The sequence below is a fragment of the Pleurodeles waltl genome, chromosome 3_1, assembly GCF_031143425.1.
Source record: "Pleurodeles waltl isolate 20211129_DDA chromosome 3_1, aPleWal1.hap1.20221129, whole genome shotgun sequence".
In the NCBI taxonomy this organism is placed as follows: Eukaryota; Metazoa; Chordata; class Amphibia; order Caudata; family Salamandridae; genus Pleurodeles; species Pleurodeles waltl.
Window position 1 is genome coordinate 1,223,801,758 of NC_090440.1, and position 27,080 is coordinate 1,223,828,837.

Below are 27,080 nucleotides of genomic sequence, written 5' to 3' on the forward strand. Positions count from 1 at the left end.
TTTGGATTGTCGCCTTTGCTGATGTATAGTCCCTGATATTATACCACTTTGTATAATTATGCCTCACTAAAAAGTAAATTCTACAGTGGGTGCACAACAGCAATAAAAATAACCAGAATGTGAGTGTCTGTTGTTTGAAGCACTTGTAGGTATTCTTAAACCAATTTCAACTTGCATAAATTTCATAATTTTGCACTCATGTGGCACGTCACTGTTGCGTCAAACACAACATTGTACAGTGAAAAGATCTCCCATCAAAAAGTTCCCTCCCTCTGCTTGGTGGGGGCAGTAGGGCCCACTAGTTGTGAAGTGCCCGCCTAGTGAAGGAGCTGGACCGGATGATGAGGCATGCCAATTAAGTGGGTGAGGAGTTAGTATCCTTCTTTGGGTTGCCCTCGGTAAATACTAAGATGGCAGCTACTGGACACATCCTAAACTCGACCCTTAGGTGTTAGGTAGAGGCTCATTTTTTGGAACGTCGCATTTGTTAATAATTAGTTCCTGAAATGAAGCCACTTTGTGCAATTATGCCCCACTCGAATGGAAATCCTATAGCAGGTGCACAACAACAATATAAAATCACCAGAATGTTACCAACTGTTGTTTGCAGCACTTGTGTATTTAGCACTATATTTATTAGTACAAAAAGCACATTTAACCCTAAAATATAGCACTAAATAACAGAGCTTATTTCTGCATATTTTTTCATTCAATTTTACGTAATTATGCAAAATCAAATGATAGGAATTTCACACACTCTTGGTTAGAATGAAGGGGCATTGCGTGAACTTTGAGGTTTTACCAGGTGGTGATGGACAGAAAAAAGGATGCCCTGAAGTTTGTTTTTGGGTTGAAATCATATTTGCTTAGTAACATGAACATTTTGCATTTGTAACAATAACGCTGTGACGTACAGAACTATGGGCCAAATGTAGGTAGAAAACATTTTGCAAGGTGCAAATTGCGAGTCCCAGCGACTCGCAATTTGCACCTCGCAAAATGTTATGCAGGAAGTTGTCTCAGACACCTTCTGCGACTCGCTATGGGGTCGCAAAGACCCACCTCATTAATATTTATGAGGTGGGTCGCAGTTTGCGACCCCATAGCGAGTCTAGGCACTCACGGGGATGGTGGCCTGCTGGAGACAGCAGACCTCCATGTCCGTGACTGCTTTGCAATAAAGCAGTTTTTTTTTTCTCTTTGCAGCCCGTTTTCCTTAAAGAAAAACGAGGTGCAAATAGAAAAAAAAATACCGAAACCTTTTTGTTTCGGTTTTTTTCAGAGTAGGCAGTGGTCCATAGGACCACTGCCTGCTCTGAAAAAATATTATTGTGAGCATTCACAAAGGGGAAGGGGTCCCATAGGGACCCCTTCCCGTTTGCGAATGAGTTACCATCCACTTCAAGTGCATGGTAATTGCGAGTTGATTTGTGACCACCTTCGCAGTGCGACTCGCAAATAGGTAGGGAACACCCCTTCCTATTTGTGAGTCTGAAACACATTTTGCGAGTTGGTACCGACTCGCAAAATGTGTTTCAGCATTGCGTAAGGGCTTTTGCGCCTCGCAAACTGCATTTTTTGCCGTTTGCGAGGCGCAAAAGCCTTCTTACATCTGGCCCTATGTTTTCTTAGCATAGACTGGACTAGGCCTTAATAAGGCCCCAACTCCATCTTAGATATAGAGTAGCCATTTTTTCACATGTTCTTACTCCTTGCACTGCATTCACCAAAATGTGCACCAGTGCTTTTTAATGACACTGCCCTTGGAGATTCTCGGAGGCAGTTCTTTAGGTAAATTTTGCAGTCCAAGGACTCTTCCTGCTCTGTTCACTGTAGACCTATTTATTTATGAGATGTTCATTGTTTTTGTAACTATGTTTGTGCTAACACGTCTAGTGACATTAAGTCAGAGGAGATTTTTGAATATTCATTTCGGCAGTTAGTGCTAGGACAGTGGTATTATATGATGTTTTATAATGCTGCATTTTGATTTGTCAAAGGTGATACATTTGCTCACCTTATGCTGATTGTACATTTCATTGATTTACATTATGGAGTTGGCTATAAAAACCCATACTTTTGAGAGACTGTGTGCCTTTTTCCCCTAGCTTCTAGGGATTCTGCCCAATTTTCTATTGATTTGCTGCACACTCTGGACTTAAAATATGTTTCAGATGTTGCTCATGCTGCATCCCTTTCAAATGCTGATAGCCTTCATGGCAAATTACTTCTGAGCCCTGTGCTAATTCCTATGACTGAAATAGTATGCATTGTATCTAATTTTGAGACTAACGACATTCTGTCTTCTATACTACTTTAACATTTTTTAATACCTTCTGATTTCTATTTTACTAATCTCAATGCTTTTTTAATCTAGGCTACTATTTGAAATGCCCTCATCTAGTTTGTGGACAACACTGTCCATGATCCCACACTGGCACTTTATCGCTATCATATTAGATTATATGTGTTATCTCCAAAACCCTTCCTCTGATGGCCATTGCTGCATCAGGCTGATGGAGGAAGCTTTCCATTGACTGAGCCAATGGGTGCACCGCCAACAGAAATCTGGCTGTCAGGCCCGACTTTAAGTGAGGTGAGAAGATTGTCTGTTTGTGGACTGTCTGTTTGTGTGCAGGCTACTCTATTGCATTTGTGAGAGAACATCTTTTCTGACAAACTCTAAATCTGTACATTTGTCAAGAACAGAAACACAGAAATATTAGCCGTGATAAGAATAGGAATGTTTGTGTTTCATAGTTTTGGTGTTTTCAGTTTTTAGTAAGCAAGGACATCGTTTATAAGGAGGCTGGATAACAGCTTTTCTAGAAGTCAGCCCTGGCAAACATCTGAGGATATGTAGAAGCTTTGGTGCATTCTTCCAGTGGGGCATATCACACTTGAGCAGTTGTTGCTGCATGGAGGTCCTTCACAGCAGCTAAAAACGGCTTCTCAATGCCCAGTTTGCCTGGTGTATGCCACCATTTTGGAATGCTGTTCAGGGTAAATGCTGATTTTAGCTCTACAACCACCATGTAAAGGGGGGGTGTTTTCCTGCACATATTTTGTGAGTGTTAAGTGCAATCATACGGTTTTTTCTGTCTATAATCCTCTTGTAGTGTTCCTTAGTTTGATGAAGATTACTTTGTTGGTGGCACATGAATACCATATCGTCAGGGCATGTGTGAGATCCTCTCCATTTGCCATCATTAAACATCAAACCACTGATGCTCTTTTTGGATATTCTTCCTCTCTTTGGTTTAGAAATGGTCCAGAAGGCCGATGCTTTAATGGTAACTTGCTCAATTAGTTTCAGGACTATTCCCTTGTCGCCTTCCCTTGCTGAGATGGTGGGCATTTAGGTCAACCACTAACTTATCCATCAAAAATGGGCAAGACTACTGAAGGTCTGCATCTTCCTCTGCTATTTTTTGGAAAGATCTCTAGGAAGCAGTCATGCAGCCCTGTGTCAATGGAATCTGATGCTATCAGGTCTAACTCAAGAATGTCTACCCAGTGGGTCATAGTCATTCTCCAAGTGCAAGATCACCTCCATTTCTACTATCTATGCCCAGACTTCAACATTTTCCACAGCATAATTGATTAGACTGGCTGTGTTCCTGAACATATAAGATTTTCTGGCAGGGATGCCTTATCTAGTGCAGTTGTTTAAGAACATAACTTACAGTTGAGGGGCGTCGCTGATCGGGCCAACATGGCGGACGCTTAGTTTCAGAGCTCCTTCGAGGCCTTAATTAATCCTGTAAAAATCAACATCCTCCCGGGTGCCAAGAGTGCGATCCTGAAGATGCGGAGCCGGGTTGGCCGTTGAGACCACCGGATCGAGAGGGAGAGCTGCAAGACGAACCCAGGCGACCGGGACCCAGCGTGAGTGTGGTCCCGGGCTAGGCCGGGCCAGAGCTACGAAGCGTGAGCAACATTGGGCAGAGGTGAGGAGAGCCGGACGCCGGTGGGTGACCCCGGGTGAGGCTGAGGCTACGTGCTGCTTGCTGCGGATGAGACGTGGAGCTCCCTTGGCTGCTCCCGGGGGAGCGACGATCCGGCTGCCGAGACCTGCGGAGGGAAGCCCACCGGGAGGGCACCGGTGGGATCCAATAAAATTCAGCATCCTCCCGGAGCCGGGGATACGATCTTGAAATTGCAGAGCCAGGCTGGCCGTCGAGACCACCGGTCCGAGTGGAAGAGCTGCAGAGATGAATCCATGCGACAGGGACCCGGCCCGCGTGTGGACCCGGACTAGGCCGGCCCGGGGTTACGAAGCACGAGCAGCGGTGGGCAGAGGTGAGGAGAGCCGGGCGACAGTGAGTGACTCCGAGTGCGGCTAAGGCTGAGGCTATGTGCTGCTTGCTGCGGCTGGGGCGTGGAACTCCCCTGGTTGCTTACGGGGGAGCGACGACCCGGCTGCTGAGACCGGTGGAGGGAAGCCGGCCAAGAAGGCCCCGGCTGGGCCGGACCAGAGTTACAAAGCATGAGCAGCGTTGGGCTGAGGTGAGGAGAGCTGGACGCCAGTGAGTGACTCCGGGTGCGGCTGAGGCTACGTGCTGCTTGCTATGACTGAGGCGTGGAACTCCCCTGGTTGCTCCCGGAGGGGCGACAACCCGAAGCACGAGCAGCGTTGGGCAGAGGTGATGAGAGCCGAGCGCCAGTGAGTGACTCCGGGTGAGGCTGAGGCTGCGTGCTGCTTGCTGCGGATGAGACGTGGAACTCCTCTGGTTGCTCCTGGGGGAGCAACGACCCGACTGGCAGGGTCCAATACGAGTGCCGCAGGGAGCGGAGGCATGATGAAGGGCGCCGCGAACGAGCACAGAAACGGAAACGCCGCTGGAAGGCCCTGCTGGCCTGGGCCGTGAGGACCCACCTTTCCGAGTCCGGGACAATCTGATTGGAACCAGGCTTGCACATTCTGGCAACCGGTCTGGAGGGCCGCAGATCAGACAAATTGGATCCGACGGGGAGAATGAATACACCCATTCCCAGTTGGTGAGTGGGTCCACCGCCCTGTTCGACATCTAGCCCACAGCAACACGAGTCCTGAATGTCTTCCAAGAGTAAGACCAGAAGCAAGACATTGCATCGTAATCCCATAAGTACACAACAGAAAGAGACCATGGGGGACTTCGCTCAACCAACGGTTCAGGCAACCCTGGAGAAGATCCTGGGGGCCATTGAAGACACAAAAATAACTTTATGACAAGACATTAACCAAGTGGCAGTGGAGCTGGGGTTGCTGAGGGCAGACCACACCAAACTGGCAGGCAGAGTGAAAGCCACAGAGGCAGCAATATCAGAGCTCACTCCGAAACACGAAAACCTTGCAGCCTCAGTTCTACAGCTGACAGACCGGGTACACCGCCTCGAACGCCGCGTGGAAGATGCAGAAGGCAGGAACCGCAGGAACAACATTCGGGTGGTGGGCCTTCCGGAGGGAGTGGAAGGTTCCTACATGGTGGAATTCCTCAAAGGATGGCTACGCACGGCCGTGGCGCCGGATCACCTAACGGCCTTTTTCTCCCTGGAGAGAGCACACCGAGTCCCCTCGAGACCTCTGGCGCCGGGAAGCCACCGCGGGTGGTGGAGGCGAAGTTAATGCATTATAGAGACAGGGACTGTCTGCTCTGTAGAGCCAGAGAAGCTGGGCCCTTTGAAGTTGAAAATAGCGCGGTGACGCTATTCCCGGACTTCACCTTGGAAGTCCAGTTGAAATGTGCCTCGTTCTTGGCCCTGAAAAAAGCCCTCCGCAAGGAGGGGATCCAGTACTCACTCCTCTTCCCGGCCAAACTACGAGTGGTCCTGGATGGCAAAACTGTGTTTCTACAATCGCCAGAGGAAGCATGGGAATGGTTGGAGTCGAGGGGCTTGACGGCGGGCCGTCACGAACAGCCCGGACCGGCCGCCCGCAGAGGAAAGAAGAGACAGCGCAATAGAGATCGGCTGCCTGTGGGGCCAGCCAGGGCCCAAAGAGAGTCAGCGAAGATGGAGGCCCTGGATGCGGTGGCCTCGGTGTGCGGGAGTGCGCCCTCGCAGGTCAATAGTGCAAAAGACTCGGACGTGGCGTCGGTCTCTTCAGAAGGAGGCTCCAGCTACCCCAGCGACACCCCTAGAGTTACTCCCCAAACTTCGGATGAACTGGCATAAGTGTCCTCCCGACTGGCACTGGAGGATAGCAATGCTTTGTTAAAGAGGCCTTGACGACCTCGCAGCCACCCCCTCAACCGGTTTCTCGGCCGTTCAATCGGAATGGTTGAGAACTCAAACTGACTTGTTATTATTACGGCACTGTTGCAATGTTAACTGGGCAACCTACAGTTTGAGAGGTGCCCTGGGGTTGGGGCGTTGGTGTTTGCAATTTAGTTTATTGATGGTGGCACTGGGGTTACGATTTGCTCACATTAAGCTTAACGAGGAGGGTAAGGAACTAAGGCACGGGAAGGAAGGGGGGAACAATGTGGCTCACCACACACCAACATGGCCAGTTATTCATTCTTGACCTGGAACGTCAGGGGACTGGGCTCGCCCTCTAAGAGACATTGGCCCTCATTACGACCCTGGCAGCAGACGGGAGCACCGCCGACAGGCCGGCGGTGCCCCGTGGGGCATTCTGACCACGGCGGCTTAGCCGCGGTCAGAGAAGGGAAACCGGCGGTCTCCCGCCGGTTTCCCGATGCCCCCAAGGAATCCTCCAAGCCGGCGCAGCTTGCTGCGCCGGCTTGGGGATTCCGACTCCCCTTCCCGCCATCCAGTTCCTGGCGGTTCTCCCGCCGGGAACCGGATGGCGGGAGGGGGAGTCGCGGGGCCCCCGTAAGAGGGCCCCAAAATGTATTTCACTGTCTGCCTTGCCTGACAGTGAAATACGCGACGGGTGCAACAGCACCCGTCGCACCTTCCCACTCCGCCGGCTCGATTACGAGCCAGCATCCTCGTGGGAAGGGAGTTTTTCCCTGGGCTGGCGGGCGGTCTTTTGGAGACCGCCCGCCAGCCCAGGGAAAAACTCATAATACCCTCCGCAGTCTTTTGACCGCGGAGCGGTATTATGGAGGGCTGAATTCTGGCGGGCGGCCTCCGCCGCCCGCCAGAATCAGAATGAGGGCCATTGTGTGCTCTCATACTTGAAACGGAGGGGGGTACATGTCGGCCTGCTGCAAGAAACCCACCTTACAGCTACTGAGATAGATAAATTGTAGCGCAGATGGAGGGGTCAGATCTTCGCTACTAAATACTCAGCCTATGCCGGGGGAGCACTAGTGTGGCTAAGAGCGGGGGTCCCTTTTGAGGTTACATCCACCAAAATTGACCACGAAGGCAGGTTTGTGATGGTGGGGGGCCTCCTACACTGTGTACCAACTACCCTATGCAGCATTTACGCCCCTAATCAGGACCAAATCCCCTTTTTACAGCAATTGTCTAGACATTTTACACGTAGAAACGGGGAGGAATTATTCATCGGAGGAGATTTGGTAGATGTGGATATGGACCACTCCACCCCGCCACTTAAGGGGGCGATAACACATAAAATAGCCAACCATTCCAGAGATTGGATGCTGAGTTGGGGACTGATAGACGCTTGCCGTGCTCAACACCCGACAGACAGGGACTACTCATACTACTCTAGCTTACACCGCCTACAAACTAGGATAGACAGGATCCTATGCTCTGCACAGGCTACACAAAATGTAACTCACACGGAATACCTAGGTCGCACCTGTCTGATCATAACCCCTTATTACTGGTATGGAAGGCAACTGAGGATAGGCCCCCATTCTGTTGTGGAGATTACGTCTGTCTGCCCTGGAGGACCAGGCATACAGAGAGTCACTCCGCTCTCACATCACAGATCATGTCACCCTTAATGCCAGATCAGCAACATCTAGGGGCATAGAATGGGAAACCCTTAAGGTAGCAGTGAGAGGCCAATGCATGAGCCAGACGGCTGGAATCCAGCGCACACTAGAGAAGGAGCTGGTTAAGCTAGAAAAGACCATCCGTGAAGTGGAAAGGAACAGTAATGGTACAGAAACAGAAGATGACAGATTAAAAGAAGCAAGGTCCTCGCATTCCCGAATTGAAGAACAACTAAGATTACATAGCGCATGAAGATATTGGGCCTCAGTGCAAGCAGAAGAGGGTAGATCTGGGAGAATGCTGGCCTGGCTAGTGAGACCGGCACACGAAGGGGCACCTATAGTAAATGTGCGTGACATGAAGGGGAGGATTCACCACTCACCTATAGAAATCAATGAGGCTTTCCTAGAGTACTATACCTTTCTATACAGGCAGCCAGATCCAATCGAACTAGAGCAGGTCCGGGCATACATACACCCGTTACCACCATCCACACTGACAGATAGCAACAGGGATGTCCTGGGGGGCCCGGTGTCCCTGGAAGAAGTACAAGAAGCCATATCACAGTTAGCAGCTGGGAAAACCCCAGGTACTGATGGGCTGCCGATGGACTTCTATAAAAAGTACTCTTCACTGCTAGCTCCCAGACTGGTAGAACCATTCACAGAGGCATTCCAACAGGGTATGCTTCCCGGCTCTATGAGGGAGGCACTGGTAATCCCCCTGCCTAAGCGAGACACAGGTGAGCTATTGGTGACCGACTTCCGCCCATTGTCAATGCTAAATTGTGACTTCAAAATCCTCAGTAAACTTATGGCCAATCGGATCCTTCAACATATCCCTAACCTGATACACCATGATCAAAATGGTTTTATCCCAGCACGGAACACATCCTTAAATCTGAGGCGCCTGTTCTCCATTTTACACATGCCACAGACTGAGAAACCCCTGGGTGCAACTCTGCTGGCAATAGACTTCGAGAAGGCATTTGACTCCCTAAGATGGGATTTCCTACGGACAGTGATGCTCTGAATGGGGCTAGGAACAAACTGGGTGCGCTGGGTGGATCTATTATATGCATCCCCCCTTGCGAGAGTGAAGACCGGTAAGTCAATCTCGGAGGCATATCCAGTTTACAGGGGCACTAGACAGGGATGTCCCATCCCCTCTATTGTTCGCCCTGGCTATTGAGCCCCTGGCCGCCCAGGTCCGCTCCGCCGGCTTGGGCAGGGGGATAGTGCTAGGACAAACTGAAAATATCATCTCACTCTACGCAGATGACATCCTAATATATTTGAGGGAGGGCCAGACAGGCCTGCCCTGGGCATTAGCGGCGCTAGACAATTTCGGAGCCCTTTACAGAAGTAAGACCTTTGTCTTCCCACTGGAATCAGGCGGAATGCGCCCATCGACATGCCCTCCGGACGTTGTGTGGGCCCCACACACCTTTAAATATCTGGCCATCCAGGTGTTCCACGACCTAAGAGACTTACGCGAGGGTAATATAGGTAAGGCAGTCCGAGCGCTCCGCTCCTCGGTGGGATTTTGGAGATCCCTGAAACTGACCATATCAGCTAGGATATCCCTATCAAAAATGATAATGCTCCCACGCCTCCTGTATTTCTTTACTAACCTACCAGTAGTGATTCCCTCAACTTGGTTCCACGAGTTAAACACCCTACTCAGAGAGCTAAAATGGGATGGAGGCCGCAGACGCGCCTCGCTCCCTGTCTTCTGCAGGCCGGTGATCGTGGGGGGCCTCGGGTGCCAGATTTTGAATCCTATTACTTGGCCTGTCAGTTGCAATGGGTGGCCGGATGGCTAGCAGGGAGAGGATGCACGGAGGAACTCATTGCTGGCGGGGGGAGTGGTGGAAATTGGATGCTGCCGCTCATGCTCGCCCGAACAGTGAAGTGCAAAGTAGAGAGTACATTACTGAAAACTGCATTAGAATGCTGGAAGAGATGCTCACGCAGAACGGGAATAGGTACACCATATTCCCCGGCCCTCCCATTACAGTGGCTGGTGCTTGACCCATTAGACGGATCGAGGACTTGCAGTGGCCTAGGGATATGGGCGAGTAAAGGGGTTGGAACTCTTGGAGACTTCTTTCAGGGAGGAATACTGAGATCATTCACGGATCTAGTCAAAAGGAATACAATACCGACTGGGCAGTTCTTAACCTACCAACACCTGACTCACTGTATTAAAATAAACTGGGGAACGATTAATGCAGAACCAGAAACACACAATATCATGCATATCCTCCTGACCATGGGCGAGGATACCCACCTGGTCGCCAAACTGTACAGGGCCCAAAATGAATGCACTCTGACCCCCCTCCAAGCCCTTCGTGAGAGATGGGAAAGGGCACTGGGTAATACTCTGACAGAGGCTGAGTGGAAGAAAGCAATGGCATACCCTAGGACAGTAACTAGGAACACACGTTTAAGATATATACAATTTAATTATTTACACAGAACATATCTCACACCACATAGACTAAACATCATCTATGGGGGAGACCCCAGAACATGCTGCAGATGCAACGAACTAAATGCAGACCTGGACCATATGCTATGGCACTGCCCGGGCATCCAGTGGTCCTGGGAGGAGATACTGGGCGAACTTGAGAAATCACTGGGTGTCAAACTGGCGCAGACCCCATCGCTGTGCTTGTTGGGACTGCACTCAGGACTGGGGCTGGGTGCAGTAGCTACCTGATTTCTGGACCTGGCACTGGCTCTCTATAGGAGACAAATAACACTAAACTGGAAAGCTTCTAGCTCCCCCCCCCATTGGAAGTCTGGCGACGTGAAGTCACGAAATGGGCCAGAGCAGAACTTCAGGTCTTGGAGCGTGAAGAATTGAGGGGACTGCGCCAGAAACCCATTGCTCCTTTATGGGAGGAAATATTAAGAGGATGGGAATCTCGAGATAGCGACGAGGAAACACAAGGAGAGTAGCCGAGACACCATCCGGCCAGGAGTAATTAGGTAGACCAGAACACATAAACTTGCACTACGAACTGAAGGGGAAGATCGTTGGATCTAGCACAGAGCGTAAGATAGCCAAGGAGGGCAGCAGCCACATGGGAGTGAGCACCACTACATAACTCTAATCAGGAGCCAGCCCAGGCACCCACACACACGACCAAATAACCCCTGAGTAGACAGTTGAGATTAAACTTAACAAGAGAACTCCAGTCCCAGCTGACTAGTTCTTAACCCACCCTACTAGGAACATTCACCTCAATTAACCACCATCATGTAAATAGTTCTTAAGAATATCTACTGAGAAGCTACATAGACCACAAATACGCTGATGCAGGCACTATCCACAGATTAGAACGTTACAACAACTGTTGGCAATAATTAATGCGGACTATTGTACAAGTTATAATTATATTATTAACGTATAAAAATAAAATTACAATAAAATATTGTTTAAAAAAAAATTTAAAAAAACATAACTCACAGTTTAACAACGGAGAAAATCATTAGCCTTGTTGGGAGTTCTCTGCTCTAACATAACCCTGTCCATGCTTCAAGCTCACTGTGGATTGTTTTTTTTTGTATTTCTGTATGGGGAGATGTATTGAAGTTTCCACAGATAAGAAACATATGGTGCTCAAGAGCACTTAGAGCACTTTCATTTTGGAAGGGAGTTTGTGTGCCTTGTTGTATTACAAGAGAACATTTGTTTCATATAGCTTTCTTACCTTAATGTCAGAGGTTTGAGCAAGAGAGGTTCAACGTTTTTGATTCTCATTGGGTGCCCAACAGTTTCAGGTTTCCAAACAGGTAGGAAGGTGTGAAATGCCATAGCTGATTCTGGTTCAACTCTAGGTGCTTTAATCCACGAGCTTGACATTTCTGTCTCTCTGAATAGATTTTTTAAGAGTACACATTAGCCTCTTTTCCCCACTTCTTCTTACATGTCTTTCCTGCTGCTCTTGTGCTCTTATTTACAATACTTAGTGGATAATCTGGATTGCTGTTGTAGATTGGATCACTGGATACACCTTTGCTCTCCTTACCAAATGGATTGGTAGTCTTGCAGAAGCATTTGACCGCCAGTTACTTGGTGCACTTTAGTGGGCCATTAGGAATTAGGGCCTGAATTGAAACTATCCCATCCACTGAAATCTAACTCCCATTATATCCAATTGGATTTAGATTTCGGCAGACACGATATCCATCACTGTTGTGATGAAGTAACCCGTCCTCCGAGTTCTAAATCAGGGCCCAAGTCCGGTTTGCAAATTGAATGGAAAAGGTAGTGCTACAGACACATTGACTAACACTTGTAATATGGTGGTTAATGGTGAAGCATGGCTCGAGACTGCTTGTGACTTCTCAAAGGGAAGCAGATTAGATCCTAGTATTCTCTGTAGTGCTTGCATCACCGTTGAAATCACATCACGATTTTCAAATGGCGGAACAAATCTCCATTTCTTGTATGAGTACCTTGAAAGTCAGATTCTGCAATGCTGGGCTGAGTACTAACCTCGACCCCCAACTTCTCATCTTTCATCTGCCCATGAATCTTAGCATCTTGCATCCACTCACCTGTAAGCACTACCTTTTCCTTATCTTTTGCCCTGGCAATATATTGACAATTGTGTATTTTCTTGACTCACGTTTGCATAGACGTGTGAACAGCTGTCAATCCTGGCCTGTTAAGAACACCCACTCAAAACCTAAACGCACACAGGTGTATAAAGGTAGCTATTTTCACACTTCGCATTATATATGAGTAATATGTAACAAGGAAATCCTAAAGAAACACCAACTACTTCAAGGGAAGTCAGGAGTAACTAAAAGGTGAAAGGTAAATGGGAATACATAGCTGCTCCCAGGCCAGTGTCTGTTTTTGCCTGCTACAGAGATCATCTGGTGGTATGGCACAAGGAAGGTTTTGGGGGGGAGTCAGGATAATTCCAGATGGGGAACTGGTCCTTAATAAATATCTGATTTATGAGGCAGAGAATTGGTTGGGGACTACGAGTCTGCTTTTGGAGACTGCCTGGCTTGGTGGTGTTCTAACCTTGGCTGTAGAAGAGGTCCGGACAGTGTATTTTGTGGCTGTTCCATGTGTTTTCCAAGGTTAGTCAATATGTGAGCACTGAATACAGTGCCAGATGCATGATTAGCCCTATGTCATGTTGTTGAGTTTGGCCCGTTTATCCAGCTCACCTATGCATTCCAGGACATTGTCAATTGCACAGTGCAATGGAATAAATGTCCGGGTGTCTATGCTGTGTGGGAGAAACCCAGACCGGCTCAAAGTGTAGCACATATGGCCACTTGCCATCTATGAGCATGCACATCTATCACACTGGCCCCATGTCACACCACTCTTTACCTGCCATGGCGTTTCATACCCCTATGTGGAGTCCTGGAACATATTTTTGAATGAGTAACATGCTACACCATGAGGGACTGCATCATTGGCGGATCCTGGCAAATGTGTAAAATAATGTCAAAACGGAAAAAAGGTGGGAGCTGGTGATAGCAGCAGCAGCAATGTACCTTTTTGTTTTTTAAAGAAAGAGATGCTGTATACTACTGTATAGTTATATATGAAGGACTTCAGGGGAGAACACCATGAGATTTGGAAAGATGGTCCAGTGAACGATTTTTGACTAAAAGAAATGCTTCTCTTGCGTGATCTTGCCAAGTGTATATCATATGAAAAATAAGTTAATTAGACTGTAAACGACTTGATTAAAAATAATGAAACATTGGCATGCAGTCATCATTTGTACATAACAGCACATTTAGTAAGAGCTATTGTTTTTTTTTCTCTGCTTCTGGAAAAAAGTTACCAAATCGAATTACAATATACATTTTTTTTGTTAGGCATTTGCCTATGTGGGACCGGACATTTCACATAAATGAAACGTTAAATGGTTGAAGCATTTTTATTTTTTATTTTTACCACTGAGTACATCCCCATTCAAACAGCGTCCATTCCAACCTCTTCCACACCCACGGGAATTTCAATGGAAGGAGGAGGAAGGGTCTGTCACAGAGGACAGAGCACTGAATGAGCTTTTGTCTTTGGAACTGCAAGGTTTTCAGGTTTGCAGTAAGTGGCCTTTGAAAAGGTGCGATTCAGCACAATGAAAGTCTGACTTGGAAATTCTTTCTAAAAATCCACTGTAAGCCATTTCTGTAGATAATAATTTTGAGTTCATCCCAAGCAAAACAAAACATGTGTTATTTTCTATCTGTATATATCCTTTTTAAAAAATCTCTACAGTATTAGTGTGAAACGGTATTTCTGAAAAACACACCGTGCTCTGCTTTAAATGTCTTGAGCGTTTACCTTGACTCAAATTTGATTGGTAAAGCTTCTGGCCTAGCTTTAAAGATATTCCATTAAGTGCTGAATGTAGGGTTTCTCAGTACTGGGTTGTAATTAGGAGTAGGCGTATTTGCGACAGTTTAGTCAAAATTATATGAAATTGCCTGTAATTATGGAAATACAAACTATTAGTTTGTCCTATATTTTTGTCCGAAATGCGTCCTCGTGTAAGTGTTGGTGCAAGGTTGCATCTGACAACAAGCATTGGCAAAGCCAGAAGGTCTCGCCTGTGCAAGAGCTGTTGGTTTTGCCAATGTGTTTTAGCCATGTTGTACACCCACATGGCTGCTGCTAAGCATGGCTAAAAGTTAGTGGCATGGAGAACAGTGGTGTGGAGTGATGTAGAGTGGAATAGTGAAGAGTGGAGTAGAGTGTTGTGGAGTTGAGTGGCATAGAGTGTTGTGTGTTGGAGTGGCATCGTATGGAGTTGCATATAGCGGCATACACTTGAGTGGCATGGAGTAGAGTGGCCTAGTGTAGAGTGCATTGGCATAGTGTGTTGCAGAGTATAGCGGCATAGAGTGCAGTGGCATTGAATTTAGTAGTGTACAATGTAGCATTGTGGAGTGGCGCAGAGTGAAGCGGCATAGATTAGAGTAGAGGAGAATGGCATAGGGTGCTGTGGCATAGAGTGCAGTGGTGTAGAGTAGAGTGGCATAGAGCTGTGGAGTGACATAGAGTAGAGTGGCATAGAGTGCAGTGGCTTAGAGTGCAGAGTAGAGTTGAATAGCTCAGAGTGAAATGGCATAGTGTGGTGCAGAGTAGAGTGGCATAGTGTTCAGTGGCATAGAGTGGAGTAGCACAGAGTGGAGTGGTGCAGAGAAGAGTGGTGTAAAGATCACTGGCAGAAAGTGCAGTGTTGCAGAATAGAGTGCAGTGGAGAAGAGTGGAGTAGAGCGGCATAGAGAGCAGTGGCATAGAGTACAGTGATGGCGAGTAGAGTGCAGTGGCGTGGAAGAGTGTAGTGACTTAGAATGCAGTTTTTGAGAGTGCACCTGCATAGAGTGCAGTGGTTAGGAGTAGAGTGGCATAGAGTGCAATGACAGAGTGAAGTGGTACAGAATGCAGTGGAGTGACATAGAGTGCAGTGGCGTAGAGTAGATTGTATTAGAGTGGAGTGAAGTGGCGCATATTTGAGTGGTGCAGGGTAGATTAAAGTGGCATAGAGTGTAATGGCATAGAGTAAAGTGATGAAGAGAGCAGTGGCATAAAGTGCAGTGGTGCAGATTAGATTAGAGTGGCATACAGTGGATTGCCATAGAATGCTGGGGCAAACAGTTGAGTGTTTCAGAGTAAAGTGCATTGGTGTAGGGTGTATTGGCAGAGAGTGCAGTGACATAGAGTGCAGTGTTGTAGAGTTCAGCAGCATAGAGTAGAGTTGTGCAGAGTAGTTTGGTGTGGACTAGGCAAGAGTGCTGTAGAGTGCAATGATGAAAAGTTCAATGGCATGGACTAGAGTGGTGAAGAGTGCATCGGCATGGAGTAGAGTAGTACAGGGTAGAGTAGAGAGGCGAAGTATGAAGTGGCATAGAGTGTAGTGGCATAGAGTGGAGTGGTGCAGAGTAGAGTGCAGTGGTGTGGAGTGGTGCAGAGTAGAGTGGAGTGGGGTAGAGTGGAGTATTCATGGTGTGGTAGCACACTGTCATTACAGCCAACACATTTTCAATTCAAATGACCATTACATTTGCACAGACATACAATTTTGCTAATAAAACTATGCCATTCAAAACACGAAAATGTGTGAAAATTCCATCACCTAGCTTAATGATTCGTTTTGATCATATTAACGTATTTGTTTTCAACACGCTTCTGAAATAACACAAAATGTGCTTAATTTGTGCGTTAATAATTTTGCTATATTTTGAAATACTTACACAGTTTATTTAAATGTTGTTGTGTGCTAGAAAAATAATCTTTTACAACCCCACTATCCAGCAAAGTTGTCACATAAATTCTTTCACTTTGAAGTCAGAGAAAGAAAAGTAGACAAGCGCCTGGCATTTTACCTCTGCCTTTGAATGCACAGCAATTGTGACAAGATAAGAACAAGATTTAGAGCCCTGTTTCCAGAAAGAGACCTCTTGGAAGGATTCTGTGAATAAGGTTTTGCAAAGGGAAGGACCAACATTAAGCTGGCCAGCCTAAAACAAATAAAGCAAGCAAATAGAAAGCAAGAAAATGTGAGTTACAAACCACAGAGCCAATGGCAAGCAATGGACAAAATGAATTCCTAGGTCAACTTTCTTCCCAAGAACTCTCTGCTGTCTGGTAGGCTGAGGCGTAAAAAACTTTGCAAACATCGGTTGCTCTTGTTCTGTTGTTCCGGTAAATCTGCACTGAATTTCTACTGCAAATTGTATATTCTGCATACATTTTTATAGGGAATATTGTGTAAGTATGCAAAATGGCATAATGTCATCATTTTGGGAATTAGCAAGTATAGCGTGAAATTCAGAAACTACACAAATTATGCCGACATATTTCAGTTTCACCCAGGCCTGGTTGCAGCAAGTTTCTAGTTCTTAAAGAAGTTTAGTGCATAAGGAATGGGCTTGCGAAGAGTAGCCTATGAAATCATAGATTCAGTATTTGAATTAAGGAACTACTATTTTACCTTTTCCGATTGCAAATACAGGACTATTAGCCTGGGAATGCAAAAAAGACAGGATAAGCACCTCGTATTGGATCATTATCTCTCTCGTAATGAACATGCCTCTTAGCTTGGACTTCGAGTAAGAATAGCAAACTTAAGGCTTTATTTGGAGAAGCGTTCCCCTTATAAGTGGGAATGAGACAGTTTTGCCCAAATCCCAATCCAATTCCACAATGAAGCTCTAGGCGTATTGCATGCAAGTTAAAAATAGCTCAGTCTTGATTTCTTCTTTATATTATGGGCCTGCAGATGTGACTAGTCATTGCATCAACACAGATCCAACTATTCATCACACATTTTTACAATGTGTTAACCTTTGATTCCTGAGCTGGGAGCAGAGCTGTGTTCGTAGTCAGGCACCTGCTTTCATGGGCACAGGCTTGCAGTCTTTAGGGCTCCTATCTGGGCAGAGACCTACAGTCTGACCTAGTCACCGGAGGCAATGTGATCTGATCAAGGACTTTACATTTCAGCAGGGCACAGGGCTACTGGTTGAGCTTCAGACAGGCCGGAGCCTTGCAGGGGCACAGGGCTGCTGTTTGCTCTGCTCATGGGACAACAGTCAGAGCTGCATACTGCCTTGTACTTAGAATTAGGCATAGTCTTGAATTGTGACCTGGGCGCAGGGCTGCAGTGTGAAGTGGACACAAGCTTGCATTCTTAATTGGGCACAGGGTCACAGTAAGAGCTTGGCAGAGACCTGTATTTGCAGCCGGGCACAGGCTTGCAGTCTGAGCTGGGTTCAGATCTACAGTATGGGCTGAGCACAAGACTGCAGTGAGTGATGGGGACAATACTGCAACCAGAGTTTGGTACAGGTCTGACATCTAATTTTGGCACAGGCCTTCAGTCTGAGCTGGGCACAAGGCTGACTTGTCTGTGACTGCAGTCACAGTTTGACACAGACTTGTAGTCAAAGCTGGGTGGAAGAATGAAGTCTGAGCTAACCACAGGTTACAGTCTGAGCTGGACATATGGCTGCTGCCTGAGCTGGGCACAGGACTGTCATGTGAGCCAGGTACAGGCCTTCAGCCTGAGTTGGACATAGGCTTGCACTTTAAGCTGGGGTCTGGATACCCAACTGCAGACTCAACTGAACACAGGCCTGGAGTCTCATATGGGCACAGAACTTAAGTTTCAGTTCGCTATCAGGTCTGCAGTCATAGGTGGACACAGGGCTGCAGTGTGAAGTGGTCACAAGCCTGAACTTTCAGTTTGGCACAAGGCTGCAGTTTGAGCTGGACTATATTTACAAGGTGAGCTCAAGGCTGATATATGATCTGGTCGTAGACCTGAATTCTGGCCTAATGACTGGTGTACAGCCAAAGCTATTCAAGGGCCTGAAATGTTACCATGGCACAGAGATGATCTCATGCCCTTGCCATGCACAATCTTTTCGGCAAAAATGTTATTGCAAATATGACATTGATATTATTAATGATGTTATTGAAGATGTCATGAGTGTTGTAATTTGTGGGGGTCATTAGGCGTGCATGGCGAGGCCATGTGTTATAGTTATCTTAGAGCACAAGTTATAGTTACTTGAGTTAGCTCTAACTGGTGAATTTCCATGGTTTCGTACGTTTCAAATGTGAGCCTAACTATAGGGTCCCTGTAACCTTTGATTTTTTAGGTGAATTTCTGTGTTTTAAAAAAAAATGTATTTCCCAACTATAACACCCATTTAACCTTTGTTTTTTTAAAGAACTCCAAGGGCTTTTTATCATATAGAAAGCTTCATTTCTATACGTTAATCCAACCACCCCGTGCACAGTCTTTGGCCTTGCACGGTGGTGGTTGGGCACAAGGCCTGGTCTCCGGCAAGGTCCTGAGGCCAGCCCCCTAATAGCACCTAAACTTGCAACATGCATGGCCTTCACCTTCGCACAGGGTAGGTTGCCCGCAAGACCTGGCCTGCAGCCAGACCCTGCGGATAAACCCCCTAACCACCCAACACCATGCTGTCCACAGCCCTTTGTCCGTGCGTGACAGTAGTTGGGTGCGGCCTATATGGATGTGAGAATAGGTGTGAGAGGGTGTATCTGGGGGTGAGAGTGGCTGTCAGACTGTCTGTGTATTTGTAAGAGTGGATACATCAGTGTTTTAGTGGGTGAGTCAGTGTGTGCAAGAGTCTGTGAGTGGGTGCATGAGGGTCTGACTGGGGCTGTGAGTGGGTGCAAGAGGTTCTAAGAGGGTCTGTGAGTGGGAGAAATTGATTGAAGGAGTCCGTGAGAGAGAGAGAAAGTGAGAGGGAGAGTGTTAGAGAGTTTTTTAGGCTTTGATGTATGCTATACTTAAAATGAGATATTTCTCTATAATTTAAAATAAAAAATGTATCTGTCATTTCTAAAAATGAAACTAATTTGAACTAAAAAAAAAATAAGAAAACGTTGGGAAGCAAGTCTGACTGGACCTGAACCCTGACTGCTCATTGTGAAAGTCTGTGACCTTCACACTGAGTTATTCGTTTTTTTATTTTATTTTTTTTAATTATTTTTTTTGCCCTTTGTGGGCTTTCAGGGATCCCGGGGAAGCCCTCAGGATCCCCTGCAGCCCCTACATATTTTTCTATTTATTTAATTTTTCAAAATGCCCTCTACAGGCTATTTGGCTCCACGGGGATGTCTTAAGGCTTCCTTCGCAGTGCCATTGCTTCAGCAAGCATGGAGCTGCTTTAACAGCAGCTCTGTTCTTGCTGAAGCAGTGCAGGGGACAGAGAGGAAAGCTTCATTTTTTGACAGTGTGACCTGCTTGACAGGTCCCCCTGTCAAACATTGAAGTGTTTGCTGTGACTTGGCTGCAGCTTCAGAGCTGCAGTCAAGCCACAGCAAACAACTATGTCCTGGGGATGGGCACCCAGGGACATAGCAGGTGCCGGCCCTGGGGGGTGGCAGTCCCCAGTGCCACCAGAGGCTCCTCGAGGTGGGCCACGTGGCCCCGCTCCAACAATCAGCATCGGGGAGGTGGTGATTCGCGGGGCTAAAGGGGGTCTGAAATTGACCCCCTCACTATTTTCAATCTATGCCCTGTGGAAGTGGTGATTCCCAGGGCAGTGGGGGGGGGGACGTAGGGCCCCCCACACACAATAGAAATGGCCCAGGAGGTATTGATATTCGGGGCTGTGGGGGGCCGTGTGCCCCCGCAAGTCAATAAAATTAAGCCCCCAGGGAGGTGGTGGTCCCGGGGCTGTGGGGGAGGCCATTGGGCCTCTCCCACGTTGCAATCCATTTTTGCCCCAGGGGTGGTGGTACCCAGGGCATGGGGGAGACCAGTGGACCTCCCCCACTCCAGTTTGATTTAGGTCCGGGGAGGTGGTATTCCCCAGGGCTTGGGGGCTACAAAAAATTCCAGAAACAAATGCCCCTGGGACTTGGCCCACCCGGGGGCTTAAAAAAACAAAGTGTGGGAGCCTGTGCTTCATTTAAAAAAAATATTTTACGGCAGATCTGTATATCCACCGTGACTCTGCCCGTAAAATGAACAAAAAAGCTTTTTTAGCCCCTGGGTGTCCCTTTGGGAACCCACCACCAGAGCTAAGGGGTCAGAGTGTTCATACCCTAGCCCCCTTTCTTTATTATATACTTTTTTTCCTGGGATTCGGCTTCAGCCGAGGCCAAAGATGGCTAACAACACTTCAACAGCTTCTGTTTTTTAAGTGTGGTCAGCCAATCAGTTCTCAGTACAAGATCAGGGGGGTTCGCAAATCCTTCGTTCCCTATATATACACATTTGTTTCTTCCTTAATTTCTCAAAAACTACTCAATGGAAATACACCAAAACAAAACTACCTTTCTGCCAAATGTGACGTAATTCCATCCAGTAGTCTTAGTGCTATCGCTGTTCAAAATCCCAATGGAAAAATGAATGGGTTAAACATATTTTGGGACCCCAGGTATTTCTCGCCCCCCTCTGGACGGATCAGCCCAAAACATTCCAGACAACAGCTGAAGTGACTGGCAAATTTGTTTGGAAAGTTTCCTGAAGATTCATCAACAGTGCCAAAGATATAGGCAAGTGAAAAAACACTTTTAATATTGAACCTAGGTCCTAACTATAACTACCTAGAGGTGACAGCCAAATATATATATATATATATATATATATATATGTATATATATATATACAGTATATATATTCACTGAAAAACCCAAAGGTTACAGGGACCTCATAGTTAGGAAATAGGATTAGAAAAAACATCTAAATTCCCTCAAAAAACAAAAGGTTACCGGGAAGTTATAGTTAGGCTCACATTTTAAATGTATGAAACCATAGAAATTTGCCTGTTATAGTTATAGTTATCTGAAGTAACTATAACTCGTGCCCTAAGGTAATATAACTCACGCACCCGCTGTGCACAGTTTTTTCAACAAAAATTGTACTGCAAATAGTACACTGATATTATCAATGATGTTATCAAAGATGTCATGAGTGTTGTAATTTTGTGTGTAATTAGCAGTGCATGGGGAGAGCGGGAGTTATAGTTACCTAAGGGCACAAGTTATAGTTACTTGAAATAACTCTATCTATACCAGGCACATTTCTATGGTTTTGTGTGTTTAAAATGTGAGCCTAACTATAACGTCCCTGTAACCTATGTTTTTAAAGTGATTTTCTCATGTTTCTCTCAATGTTTTTTTAACGTAAAGTGATTGTCATTACTATACTTTAATCCAACCACCAGTGCAAATGACGTTTGGCTGTGCATGGCAGCGGTTGGACACATGGCCTGGCCTGCAGCCAGACCCTGCGGCCAACCACCCAACCCTATGCTGCACACGGTCCTTTGGCCGTGCGCAATGGGAGTTGGCCACGGCATATCTCTTTGGATGTGAGATTAGGTGTGACAGGGAGTATCTTGGGGTGCGAGTGGCTGTGAGAGTGGAGTGTCTGGGTGTGAGAGTAGGTGCATCAGTGTCTTAGTGGGTGTGTCAGTGTCTCTGTGAGTTGGCGTTTGAGGATTTCAATGGATCTAGAGTGGGTGTGTGAGACGGTCAGTGGGTCTGTGAGTAGGAGCGTGAGTGTCTGTCTAGGTGTGAGAGTGGGTGCATCTGTGTCTTAGTGGGTGTGTCTGTCTGGGTCTGTGAGTGGTGCTTGAGGGTTTCAGTGGGTCTGTGACTGAGTGGGTGAGTGAATGGGTGTGTGAGGGTCTGAGTATGGCTGTAAGTGATTGCGTAAAGTTCTGAGCGGATGCCTGAGTGGGAGAAAGAGATTGAAAGAGAGAGAGAGAGAGAGAAAAAGAGAGTGAGAGGGAGAGACATAAAGAGTTTTTAAGGCTTTGATGAATGAGATGTTTCTGGACAAATTGAAAATAAAAATATACTTGTTAATTAAAAAGAGTGAGACCACCTTTCGGTATGTATCTTAAATATTTTAATTAGAAAATAAAATGAATGAGAGAAATGAACTCAAACACATCGAGACTGGGACCCTTAACCTTTGCGGTAAAAGCTTGAGAACCTAGACATAGACAACTCTTTACTACAGCGTATCCACATATAGCTATGACATTCAAACTGAAAGGTGTGATGGGAAAACACATAAATGTTGCACCAATAGGCATCTTTAATATTAAAAAACAAGTAAATAAACAGACACGCTACGGGATTTAGAACTTTCAACTTACAGGGAGACAGTTGCACTTTACCAGCAGGACACCAGTGACTCTCTTGTGCTGTGTAGCAAAACATGTCTATGACATTCGAAGCAACAATCTCTCTCTCTCTCTCTTCCCCTGCAGTGCCATTACTTCAGCAAGCCGGAGCTGCTTTGACAGAAGCTCCGTGGTTGCTGAAGCTTTTCATCTCTGTCCCCAGCTTGTGTGCTGGAGAAGGAGATGAAAGCTTTGCTGTTTGACAGAGGGACCTGCTTTTAAGGGTCTGCTGTCAAACAGCAGAGTGTTTGTTATGGCTTGGCTGCAGCTGCAGCCAAGCCACAGCAAACAGCTGTGTCCTGGGGGTTGGCACCCTGGGACATAAGTGGCACCCCGGGACATAGCAGGAGCCGGCCCTGTGAGGTGGCGGTCCCCAGGTTTATCTGTGGGTCCATGAGGGGGGCTACATGGCCCCCCTCCAATAAGAATAGCCCCAAGGTGATGGTCCCCAGGGCTTGGGGGTCCCAAAGGGACCCTATCTCTGTTTTTTTTACACGTTTCTCTGGGGCGTGGTGGTTCCCAGGGACTCAGTGGGTCGTGGACCCCCTACATGTATATAATAGGAAGCCCTGGGGAAGTGGTAGTCCCCAGGGCAGCAGGGGGGCCTTGGGCTCCCCCTGCAAAATAATAAATGAAAACCCTGTGGAGGTGGCGGTCCCCAAGGCAGCAGGGGGGCCACATGTCCCCCGCAATGATAAAAATAGAAGCCCTTTGGAGGTGGGGGTTCCCAGGGCAGCTGGGAGGTCGTGGGTTCACCTGCATATAAAAAAATAAAAGCTCCGGGGCAGTGGCCAAGAGGCTCCCCACACTAAATTTTAATGACTCCGGGACCTAGCCCTCTCAGGGGACTATAAAAAAACAACCGCAGGAGTCTGCTTTTTAAAAAAAAAAATGTATTAGTTTGTCAGAAATTTGCGAATATTGCAAACTCATGGCAAAAAAATAACTTAATTTTTTTTTTTTTTATCTTGTGGTGCCCCTCTGGGGCCCCCCACCAGTGCTAAGGGGTCAGGGTGTCGCTACCCTAGCCCCTTTTATTTTATTTTTACTTTATTTTCCGGGACTCGGCTCCAGCTGAGTCCCAAGATGCCTGCCAACATTTTGGCTTTACCTATATTTTTTTTTAAACTACTGAACGGATTTACTCCAAATAAGTGAAAGCATAATTTGCATACCAACAGCTAGCTTTCTGCTAAATTTGTTGTAATGCCATCCAGTGGTTTGGTTTGTAGCCGTGTCTAAAGAATCCTATTGAAATTAACATGGGAAACGCAATTATTTTTAGCCCCCTTTTTCTCGGCCCCCGCTTGACAGTTCACTCCGCAACTTTCCATGCACAACAAGAATCACCGCAACACTCTTTTTGGAAAACTTTGTGAGGATTCATCAAACTGTGTCAAAGACATAGGCAAGTCAAAACATGTTTTGTTCTATGGAAACATGGTCCTCATACAAGTGCTGTCGGATTCCGTCATGCACCCGAACACAGGGTGCGTCATCACATCGCAGAGATAGCAACCCAGCTCACATTTATATATGTGCTGCTGAAATCCCCATCATAAGCATTTCGGCTGTCCTGCAGCTTTGCTCACAGATAGTGAGGCACCATGTTGCCATCGTATTTACAAGATTTAATATGTGACATCACCCAAACCAATGGTGAAAATGTAAAAAGACTTCAGTTGGATTGGTAACATAACTTGTACCAGATTTCTTTGTCAAATTTCACACAAATATATGAAAACCTGATAAATGCTAGCCTGCAGATAAGCAGGGCATTCGCAACCTGATTAAACACATTGCTACAATGATTTCACAGCCATTATTACAACCAACTTAAACATATGTTAAACAATCAGTGCCTAAAAGATGCCCTAGTGTATATAACGAAGGCTATTACAAAAAAAGTAATTCCATTGTATTAAAACAAAAAATAAATAAAGATAAAAGTAAATGGAATAGCCATCCCAAGTGGGCGTGGCCAACCAAGAACTTACAGATTCACATTTCACCATAACATGGCATGATGGGCACCTTGCATTTTTCGTTGTTCTAGTAACACAAGGCCACTGTGATCACATAACGTCTATGATTAACCAAGACATCGATATTTATGGGGAAGCACCCACTGATTTCAAGCCAAAGTCCAAATTCACACTGAATATGTCAAAAGATGCCTTAGACATCCATAGCGACTTAGTCATTCAAAAACTGAAAAACGTCTTCATCAAGATGAATAGAAGGAGGAGTAAGAATCAAAGAGACTATTTCGATTTAATGGAGAAGTTGGGAGAAGGTGAATCATAAAATACATACAATATTAAAAATCAGTCAATACTTCAGTGGTGTAGGATTATCCTACACCACTGAAATATTGGCTATGTTTTAATATTTTGCATGAAAGCTACAGCACTTGATGGACTATAGGTTTGATAGCCAAGGGTTGGATTCTTAGAATAGATGGAGGGCACTCTTATATTTGTATATATTATGGCTTACTAGGAAATTTTAAGCACCCTGGAGACATGCCTAGAAAGCAATAATTGTTTTGTTCTGAACTTTTTTTTTTAAATACGCAATATAAAATGTCTTTACATGGTTATTTGTTATATACCATATGCAGTATAGGCCTAAAAACAAACATGGATTTTCACCAATGCTTTTGGAAATATGTGGTGTACATTACATTGCATAAATTATGCTCTATATTTAGGCACACCAATGACATTGTGTGTATTATTGATGTTTACTCATTAGTAGATTAACAAAAATGAAGTATTCAGGTAGTCATTCCCAGTACTGTTTTTTTAATGCGGCTATATCGCACTCAGTAAGTAATGATCCCTTGCTGTGACCAACGTACCAGGTGCAGTAGTGCCACCACATGAATTGTGCACCTCGGTATAGGGATAAATGAGAATATCAAATGATTGTTCCAGTTTGTGAGGTGCAGGAGTAGAGAGTGGTACACTCTTCCCTGCACTGATAGTTTCAGGATTTACTTCAAAATCAAACACGTAGGTGTGGTCATTGCAGCAACATGGTGAATCCCGAACTGAGATTCCTACAGTACTATGACTGAGGATTTCAGATTAGCTTAGGTGTCATATGAGTCCTCTGGAAAGTTTTTGTCAAGTGATAAACATTTGCTACATTTGGACAGACACATTACCTGTTTTACTACCAGAAAACCTTAATGTAAATAATTTATTTTCTACATCATTAAGTGCCACTGTTTTTTAATGATAGCATTATTTGTGAATGAAAGTCATGGAGTTTTTGGGCTAGTCTGAGATAGTTCTGAAAATAAATTGTCTTATATTTTCACTATATATGTGCAGCCGTGAGCAAGCTGGCAAAATGCCTGAATGAGTTCATTGTTTACTGGTGACATCAATGTGACCTCCAGGACAAAAATGCACATCCTAACAGGGCTGACTCAGTACTTTGGGGCTGATATGAGTTTGGTGGGCGGTGTACACCGCCTGCTGAACTTCCAACGTGGAGGTTGCCGCCATAGTAGCTACCTCCCCACTGACCCCATTAACAGTTTCCCTCTAGGTCAGCAGGTGGAAACCTGAGTTTCCGCCTGCTGGCCTAGCGGGAAACAGCCTGCATTATTATCCTTGGCTCGTAATCGAGCTGGCGGCAATGCTGTAGAGCGCAGGGTGCACCAGCACCCTCACAATGTTTACTGTCTGTCTGTGCTTGCGAAGAGACAGCAGGAGTCTTCATCACCTCCCTCATAATTACTGGAAGAGGAGTTATCGAATGGGACTCCTCCGACTAAAAAATCACTCCCGGAGTCTGCATCATTGTCCTATCCCTCAGATGCTGTCTCAGTATCTGCTGTCTCAGTCTCTAATCCTATGTCAGAGCTGTCCTCTAAAACCCGAGTGAGGGCTTGAGCACAGTCCTCCAACGAGATGCCATCTCTGCTACTGACTAAACTGTTGCTCTAATACACTAGCCTACGCAGACAGTCACAAACCTGATGGTGTGCATGTGTGTGTGATAAGTGCAACTGTAGAGGTCACCTTACCTTTGCTTTTTCCCTCAATCAGCACATTCTTTCAAGACACTCAAAATACACCTTGTCATATACCAATCGTCACAGTCTTTAGCACATCTAGCGCCCAGTCCAACAATCATTATTGGTGCTCCCACTCCCATGTCCTCCTCCTCGGATTTCCTCACTACCACCCAGCAAAAAGTGCCCTTCATCTCTCCATAACCGGCCCCTCGCACATACATTTCATTTATATTATAGCGCAGGTAATGGCTGACTTTACTAATGTACTCAGCTATTTACATAAAATACAGATTTGCCGTTTGCAGTAGGCATATAAACCTTCTGCGCTACTTTATGGCATCAAAACTGCCACTAGACAAAAGTCTGATCCTTTTGTAGCAGAAACATAATCACAAGACTTACTTGACTTTTTTACTGCTGCCTAAAAGCTACAGTTGAAACGCATCAGTTGAAGTATGCGCGTTGCTTTGAAGACGCAAGCTGCAACTGCAAGACAACTGGTGGAAAATATA